Source organism: Procambarus clarkii, chromosome 19 (assembly GCF_040958095.1).
Source record: "Procambarus clarkii isolate CNS0578487 chromosome 19, FALCON_Pclarkii_2.0, whole genome shotgun sequence".
NCBI lineage: Eukaryota > Metazoa > Arthropoda > Malacostraca > Decapoda > Cambaridae > Procambarus > Procambarus clarkii.
This window is the reverse complement of record NC_091168.1, coordinates 11,898,291-11,908,599: the sequence shown is the minus strand read 5'-3', so window position 1 is coordinate 11,908,599 and position 10,309 is coordinate 11,898,291.

Sequence of the window (10,309 nt, the reverse complement as noted above, 5' to 3'; positions counted from 1 at the left end):
TGCTCTGTGAGAAACAAGATTCGTCTTACGTCTGGCAAGGAAGATAGGAACAAAGGCATGTCGAAAAGCACACCAAATAATGTAAAGTAATTTATTTATAGCTCAATTTGATCTCTGGTTTCCACTGAGGAACCCAGGGTCGTAACACTCCTCCCCCCCTTCAGAGAAAAAAAAATGTGGTTACTAGAATAGTAGTCATATTTTTTTGTAAGAGTATATAGAGAATAAAAAGGAAAATCTATGACATAAAAGAAAATCAACCAAAAACAAAATTTTCTCTGCAAGAAAAACACAAAGGAATTCTCTGAAAGAAAAAGCACGCAGAAATAAATTTTCTGAAAGAAAAAACACACACAAAGGAATTTTCTGAAAGAAAAAACACACACAAAGGAATTCTCTGAAAGAAAAAACACACACAAAGGAATTCTCTGAAAGAAAAAACACATACAAAAAATAAAAAATGGGGAAGTAATAAATTTGACACGGAATATTTAATGTCACAGGAGAACCTAAAAAAAAAAATAACTAAAGCATGACAGTTGGTATATGGCTTCCTGTGGCTCAGATGAATGCTACTCAGGTAACCGGGACAGAGCGTCGGCTATCATGTTGAGCCGGTCCAGTAGGTGGGTAATGGAAAGATTGAAGTTCTGTACGTACAATGCCCACCTGAGGAAGCGTTTATTTTTTGCCTTCATCTGGTTTATGAACACTAATGAGTTATGGTCCATGTACACTTCCACTATATTACCTGTGCGGTATACTTCAAACTTTTTACATGTTAACACTAGCGCCAACGCCACTTTTTCTACCACTGGATAATTGCGTTGCGCCTTGTCAAATTTCACAAAGTAATAGTATACGGTGGTCCACTTGATTATCCCCAGTTTGACACACCACTGCACCAGCATCCGAGTCAGACGCGTCAACATGAATTTTAAACGATCGGTAGAACTGTATCAATTGCTACCCAATCTCCCATCCTTTATGTTCCCAATTTGAACTTCTTTACCATTGTGATCATTGCTGTCTTCTTATATGTGCTGCCAATCTGTTGTATGGTGTTTATAAATCTTGTTTATCTGTATCTTTTGCTACCCAGTCTCCCAATCTTTATGTACCCAATCTGAACATCTTTACCATTGTGATCATTGCTGTCTTATATGTGCTGTCAATCTGCTGTATGGTGTCTATTAATCTTGTTTAAATTACTAATCAAGCTGTCAATGTAATCAATCAGAGCTTTAATATAACAATATGCTTTAATATACTTACTTATCTCTCTCATCTCATTTTTCTCTTGTAATGTATCTTTATCATTTATCAATTCTGATAGAAATTACCTACTTAAAATTATCTGCTAGATTAAGGACCTGCCCGAAACGCTGCGCGTACTAGTGGCTTTACAAGAGTGTAAATACTGTACTATCCAATGTATTCTCACAAACCCAATGTACCTTCTTGTATATCCTGTATCCTGCCCGAAACGCTTTGCGCAATAGTGGCTTTAGGCATTGTATGTACTAGCTCTATCTATAAAGCCAACAAACTTTATAAAATCTCTTTATGTATGTACCTTACCTAAATAAAAATTATTATTATTATTATTATTATATATATAAATAAATAAATAAATAAATAAATAAATAAATAAATAAATAAATAACTAAATAAATAAATAACCTTGGACTAGCGAGCACTGGGGCGGAAGCTAAGATCAATTTCAAATTTTTAAACGCCTCTGTAGTCTGTTGACCACTTAAATTTAATGGCCTTCTGCAACAAGTCTGTGAGAGGAGTGGCATTACTGGAAAAGTTCTGACAAAAGCATCGGTAGTACGCACACATACCGATAAATCTTTGAACGTCCTTCTTAGACCGGAGCACTGGATACTCCAGAATGGCACTGATTTTATCTTGCCGAGGTAACACTTTTCCTTGGCCCACTTCATAACCGAGGTACATCACTGTGCCTTGGCCAAAATGACACTTTTTTGCATTTAGAGTTAAGCTTGCCCTTTTCAGAACTGTAAACAACTGGCGTAACCTAGCTATGTGGTCAGTCCAATTACTATCAAAAAGCACAATGTCATCTAGATACGCCCGACTATTTGGCACATTAGCGAGCAGAGAGTTCATTAGCCTCTGGAACGTGGCAGGGGCATTACGCTAGCTGAACGGTAACACTTGATACTCAAAGACACCATCGGGTGTTACGAACGCAGTTAGTCGTTTGGCACGTTCAGTGAGCGGGATCTGATAATAACCCCTTGAGAGGTCGAATTTCGAGACATACGTGGTGTTTCCGATCTCGTCGATGCAGTCTTCGAGGAGGGGCAGCGGATAGGCATCCACAATGGTCACCTTCTTGAGCTGCCGATAGTCGGTGCATAATCGCCAGGAGCCGTCTGGTTTGGGGACCAAAAGGCAGGGCGAGCACCAAGAGCCCTGGCTCGGCCGGATGAGACCGTGCTGGAGCAGGAAGTCGACCTCTTTCCGTATGATGGCCTTCTTTTTCGGACTCATCCGATAGGGTTGAAGGCGAATGGGGGTGTAGTCCGTCAATTTGACATCATGGTAAATGTCATCAGTCTGGGTCGGGACCTCCCCGAACAGACTGGAGAATTCATCAAGCAACGACTGCACCTCTTCACGTTGGGCCATCTGCAAATGGGACAGTCCCTCCTCCACAGCATTCACAGAACTAGAATTATTGAGAATGAGATTAGTTGGGTCCCCAGAACAATCATCCCCTCCCTCACTGTAAGAGGAAACATTGGTTAGTGTGATGGGCCTGGGGCCCTGGAACTTCTTCAGCCGTTTTAAGTGTACGAGCACCACCTGGTTATGCTTGTCAGTGTGCCTCACTTTCTACGTGAGGTCCCCAGCCTTTTCTGTCACAATAATAAATAAATAATAAATGTTTATTCAGGTAAGGTACATACATACAAGAGGTTTTACAAAAATTGATAGATTTAAAGATAGAGCTAGGACATACAATGCCTAAAGCCACTATTACGCAAAGCGTTTCGGGCAGGAAAAATATTAAAGACTAAAACTTGATACTAATTGAGATTAAAGAATAAAATGTGTTGAGAACAATTAAAAATTAGATTAAAAAAAAGGGGGGAACATGGCAGAAAAAACAGCACAAATACAATCAGGTCGACAAACAGCTTTGTTTAAAAAAACAGACGGGTTGATAATATAGGGGTAAGGTAAGTTACAGGGAATTTATTAGGAAGTGCTTAGTTTTTATCTTAAACTGGATGAGAGAGGTACAGTCTTTAATATGATTGGGAAGGTCATTCCACATTCTGGGCCCCTTGATTTGTAGAGCATTTCTAGTTTGATTAAGTCGTACTCTTGGAATATCAAAACTGAATTGATTTCTGGTGTGGTGCTCATGGGCTCTGTTACAACCTTCAATGAAGCTTTTGAGGTCAGGATTGGCATTACAGTTCAGCGTTTTATATATGTATAATACACATGAGAGAATGTGCAGTGACTTAATATCTAACATATTCAGAGATTTGAGTAGGGGTACCGAGTGATGTCTGGGGCCAGAGTTGGATATTGTCCTAATGGCAGCTTTGTGTTGAGTAATTAGAGGACGTAAATGATTTTGGGTAGTAGAACCCCAAGCACAAATACCATAGTTGAGATATGGATAGATGAGGGAGTAATAGAGCGTCACCAGGGCAGGGCGGGGTACATAATATGTGATCTTAGAAAGAATGCCAACAGTTTTTGAAACTTTTTTTGATATATTTAGAATGTGTCCCTTGAAATTCAGCTTGTGGTCAATGAGAACGCCAAGGAATTTGCCATCTAATTTGTTACAAATTTGGGTATTGTTAATTCTGAGATTTATTTGATTAGAGGATTTATTGCCAAACAGAATATAGAAAGTTTTGTCAATGTTAAGGGTGAGTTTGTTGGCAGTTAGCCAAAGATGGACTTTATTTAGCACAGTATTTACTGTGGCATTTAGAGCAAGGGGGTCAGGACTGGAGTAAATGAAAGTTGTGTCGTCAGCAAAGGGAATTGGTTTGAGGTGTTGGGAGGCATTTGGAAGGTCATTAATGTAGATGAGAAAGAGGAGAGGGCCAAGTATGCTGCTCTGATGAACACCAATGTTGATGGGTAGGGTGGGAGAATTTGAATTATTCACAGAAACATACTGGAGCCTGTCAGTAAGTTAAGATTTGAGGTATTGCAGGGAGTGTCCTCTGACTCCATAATGATGTAATTTAAGAAGAAGATTTTGGTGGTTGACAGTGTCAAAAGCCTTACGCAGGTCCACAAATAACCCAACAGGGAACTCATTTTTATCAAGAGCTGCATGAATCAAGTTAATCATACTAATAAGTGCATCGTTAGTGCTTTTTTGGGGTCTGAAGCCATATTGACAAGAGCTAAGTATATTGTGTTTGGCTAGAAAAGAGTAAAGCTGCTTGTAGATTAGTTTTTCGATTATGTGAATAGATTCAATGAAGCAAAAGGCAACATGAAAAGCACTTGGAAAACAATCTCTAGTATCCTAGGAACTAAACAACACTCACATAACCAAATAAAACTCTACAAGGATGCATCGATGGGGATATACTGTCAACTGATTTAGAAATGGCAAATGAATTTAATAGTTTCTTTTCATCGGTTGGTGCTAATCTTGCCGGTAAAATCCCACAGACTCAGACACATATTAACACATATCTCTCAGACAGCTATCCAAACTCTCTTCTCCTTTCACCAATCAGCCCGGCAGATGTTGCGTCCATCATACACTCTCTAAAAACCAAGGCAGGGAACACCAGTGAAATTCCGTCCATTGTATACAAGAGCGCCTCCCATGCCCTTGCCATACCCATAGCCCTACTGTTCAACAAATCTATAGAGTGTCACACCTTCCCTGATATCCTCAAAAAAGCAAGAGTAACGCCAGTCCATAAAGGAGGCAATCCGGCGGATATAAACAATTATAGACCAATATCAAATCTACCCATTCTATCAAAAATATTTGAAAAAATTATTTACAAACAGCTCTATTCCTACCTCGTAAAATTCGACATACTCAGCCCCTGCCAGTTTGGCTTCCGGTCCCAAAAGAGTACCAACGATGCAATCATTAGTCTCCTTGACGTAATCTACTCAGCCCTTGACAAAAATGAGTTTCCGATTGGACTCTTCATTGACCTAAGAAAAGCCTTTGATACTGTTAATCACAACTACCTCTTACTTAAACTCCAGCATTATGGAATCCGAGGCCTTGCCCTTGACTACATCCAATCCTATCTTAGTGACAGACACCAATATGTAACTATCAATGATACAACTTCTTCCACTCTACCAATTACCGTTGGAGTGCCACAGGGCAGTATCTTAGGACCTCTTCTATTTCTTATATGTATAAACGATCTGCCTAATGTCTCTAATATTCTTAAACCTATATTGTTTGCTGACGATACTACCCTTATCTATTCAGACCTCAACCCATATACACTAAATAATGTTGTGAATAATGAATTAAAAAAGTCCACTTATGGATGTCAACTAACAAACTAACATTAAACATAGAAAAGACTTACTACATCTTATTTGGAAGCAAATCATCAAATGCAATTCAGCTACAGATAGACAACATTAACATCAGTAATAAAAATGATGGCAAGTTTCTTGGCCTATTCCTAGACAAGAGACTCAACTTCAGCACCCACATTCAACACATAACTAAGAAAGTCTCTAAGACAGTTGGTATACTCTCCAAAATCAGATATTATGTTCCTAACTCTGCTCTCCTCTCACTATATTATGCACTAATCTACCCCTATCTTAATTATGGTATCTGTGCATGGGGGTCTACCACTGCAAACCACCTTAAGCCCATCATCACCCAGCAAAAATCTGCTATCAGAATAATAACTAACTCTGCCTTCAGACAACACTCAGCTTCCTTGTTTAAATCCCTAAACTTGCTAAATATTAACTCCCTCCACACATTCTCTTGTGTCAACTACATTTACAAAACCCTGTTCTTAAATGCAAACCATGCTCTGAAACACTCTCCCTGGACAGATGTAATAGGACCCATTATCACCACACCAGAAATAAATTTTCTGCTCAGGGGGAAAAAGACGCCAACAGTTTGGTGCTTATTTATTACAAATTGGAGATGGTAAATTAAATTCTGCAGAACATGTAAATAATAAGTAGGAACAAATGTAACATATCCATGTCTACTGAGTACTAATATTTAACTTAAAATGTACACCCGTATTAATTGAGCAAGCTTAGCCTAGTGATATGGTAAACACGTTCTGCAGAAACCTAATGTCAATGTAATGTAATTATTATATAAATTAGTATATGTAATTATAATTATTATATGTAATTATTATATAAAACTAGTTATAAGAGTCGGGACACAAATGTTCAATTAAGTGAATAGGCCACATAACACTTAACGGAGGCCAACCAGGAATAAGTAGAAGGGTTTCCTGACTAAAGGTAGGGCTTACTAGCACCTAGACTGGGCAAAGTATTAGCTGCGGACAGCGGGACACTTGGGGACCGGCACTGCACCCCCACCGCAGGCCAGCTGGCCGGACCCCCCCCCCCCCCCCGAAGGGTGAGGACCGCCGTTCGGGGGGGGGGGCGTGGTCCGCCTTTCGGGCCCCACCACGTGGTCCTCGATCATTCATGGTGTTCCTCGTGCGCGTTCTATCGTGGATCTGGAAGTATTAAGGCAGTAAGGGGGGGCAGAAGCTGGCATGCAGTGGTAACGTGTAAGGCAAAGGCACGGTTGTGGTGGACCCACACCATACGCGTACTGGTGGCAGCTTAGGCTGCAAGAGTGGGGTTAACTGGATGCGGCGCCTGTTGCGAAAGGCAGGTATGGAAGACTTGAATCCCGAGCATAACTGAGTGGGGAGTAACTTGAAAACCTAGCAATGGTACTGCCAGATACAATAAGTCCATACTCCTGGAACAATCGGACGCCTCCTCAGCGGGAACAAAGAGAAATAGTGAAAGACGGTGTCCAGTAGTTAGTAAGCTCTGGCACAGCAACTACTAATAATAAGAACAATTATAAGTCAATAAACACAGAGCTGATAGTGGACTGGAGGTGGCCCCAAATGACTGCAATAGAGTGCGACGATGCCCATATCGCTATGCAGCGGGTAAATACTAAATAACGCCAACAGGCCAAGTAAGAGGATGGTAAGGGGCATTGAACTGCTAAACCACCTATGCACAAATAAGACAAATCAGAACTGTAAAGAAATATTAAGAATGGAGAGGAAATGCGATCTACCCCTCTTCCCCGTGAAAATCCTCCGCTGGGACACGCCAACTGGACCATTTCAGCTGCAGCATCGTCGGTTGGACACCGCAGGTATCGGGCATCAACAGCTGGGTCTTTTTTTTTTTTGAGATATATACAAGAGTTGTTACATTCTTGTACAACCACTAGTACGCGTAGCGTTTCGGGCAGGTCCTTAATCCTATGGTCCCTGGAATACGATCCCCTGCCGCGAAGAATCGTTTTTTCATCCAAGTACACATTTTACTGTTGCGTTAAACAGAGGCTACAGTTAAGGAATTGCGCCCAGTAAATCCTCCCCGGCCAGGATACGAACCCATGACATAGCGCTCGCGGAACGCCAGGCGAGTGTCTTACCACTACACCACGGAGACTGCACGGCCAGAACCGGCGTTTCGTCCACCCAGGGAAAACGTACCATGCGAATCCAGTATCAGTCTACTTTCAAGTGTGGTCTAGAGCAGACACTTGCGAGATACTGTACCGACGCTCAGTGCGCTCAACTCACACCAAAGTATCACCTGTGTACTTCTGTATATTAGACCAAATATATATATAGTATCTTAGTGTCTGTGTTTATTGTCACCATACTTTACGTAACAATAGAACCGTTACATTGGTCTTAGGATGATTGTTCCCCACCTGCCTGCCGCGACCACACAATGACGGGATGGACTGTTGAGTAAAACTAGGCCCGCATGTAGCAAAGCAAAAGTTAAAGAACCGTAAATGTAAACCCAGAAAGTAAATTGAACAGATGTGAATGAACGTAAAGCAAGAAGCATGAGGCCCGTACTCTGCAACCGGTTCATCCTAGCTAGCTGACTTTACTTAGTAGTATAGAGGCAAATAGCAGAGTAAACAACGTAAATGTAACCAGTGGTGAGTAACATAATTTTGTAGCAAGAGCTAAGCGTAAAACACGGTAATAAATTCCTGAGGAAACGAACAGAATTGCAATGCCAGAAAATCTTAATGCAAGAGGCAAGGGGCCGTGACACTGCGCGAGCGCCTCCTCGCTGACTTACTTAATAACTGAAATGGCAAGCAAGTGAGACGACAACTGTAACCGCCGCAAAGTAAAACGACATGCAACATGGGCAATACATCAAGTGTAGAAATAATTTGTGGTAGGCTAAATGTAAACATTCCACTCTCTATGACAATCACCACTTTAATGATCAAAATTGCAGATATTTTACAGCACATGATGTAAACAATGTATTAACACATAATCACAATATGTCTGTAATCAACTTGAACGTTAGATCCCTAGGTAAACACTTTGATGATGTTAGTGCCTTGATTGAAACTATTGACAACAAATTCTCTTTTATTATACTTACTGAAACGTGGTTGAAAGAGGATACTACTCAACTCTTTAACATGCCTAACTACTCGGCAATTCACAACTGTCGACCAATTCAGAGAGGTGGTGGTACTGCTCTTTACTACCACCAAGAACTAACATGCTTAAAAGTAATTAGAACTAGAGACTGCCGTGGGGAGTATATCTTTGCCAGTTTCAGAGTCAAGGGTGCCGAGTCTGTCCTGTCTGTGGGTACAGTCTATAGAATTCCTAAAACTGATGTGTCCGAATTCAACTCAAACCTTAGAAATATAATACTAGATAACAGACTAAATAAAAACCATCTAATTATCGCAGGGGACTTCAATATTGACCTCTGCGAGCCTGAACACCCTACTGCTGTTAGCTTCCTCAACTGTATGAATTCCTGCTTCCTCATACCCTTAATCACTAGACCTACTAGAATCACTGATAGTACTGCCACGACTCTAGATCACATCTGGACCAACATAATCACTGATAGTACTGCCACGACTCTAGATCACATCTGGACCAACATAACCTCTCCACTTACTTCATGTATAATCACCGATAGCACTTGTTAAAAATGGGAGTCTATACTATGGGGGATCTAGTATAAATGGATGTAGTGGCAGTAGTTAGCATTAAGAATATCAAATATGGGAGATCAAAAAGGCACGGCCCCCAAGTAAAATATCCACAGTGAATATTAATTGGCTACACAATGTCAGTCTAGAGGTTGATCAAAGATCTCCTACACAGGAAGAATGGATACTCCTTTACTAACTTACTTATTTATTAGCCCCTTAACAACTCCCCATATACATTCACACCAATAACAATAATAATAATTACTTTACCACACTATCTTATGTTAAAAGCCTTGGTTCACATAGGCAGGATACAAGGTTTACACTGAACACAAGCTAGGGTAAAGTACTACTGGTTAAGACTGAAGCTTGATGCAGCTTAGGGTAGTGAGACCACGTGGTACTCTACCACAACACAACACAACCCTACCCTTAGGGGTACCAAAACACTGGCAAATACTACCACAGGTCTACACAAATCGTTCACTTCCAGAGTAGGCACACTTACAAAACACAGGACTTAACTTGATGGTACAGGAACTTAAGGTAAGGGAAATAAGTAAGAGGAAAGGTAGAGGAGTGCAGAGCAGCTCAAAAAAGTCTTGATCCCCACGAACGCCAGTCAGAGAAGAAGGAGCATCTCCACTCTCCACTGACACTTGCGAGATACTGTACCGACGCTCAGTGCGCTCAACTCACACCAAAGTATCACCTGTGTACTTCTGTATATTCGACCAAATATATATATAGTATCTTAGTGTCTGTGTTTATTTGTCACCATACTTTACGTAACCATAGAACCGTTACATTGGTGACCCAAGAGAGTTTCGACGATACCCAGCCACGATGGACTACAACATGGACTCTCACTGGACCTCTACTGCTACTGTTTGCTGTGATGGAACACTGCCAACACCCTCGCCACAGCTATGATTTTCATCGCGTCCATCTCTGCATTTTCATCTACTACGGCTTGCTGCTCCACGATCGTTACTCACTCATCTGACAGCCTCATCAATGATTACATCATGTTGGATCTACAGCTTGTCCTGCCGACTCTCCGTC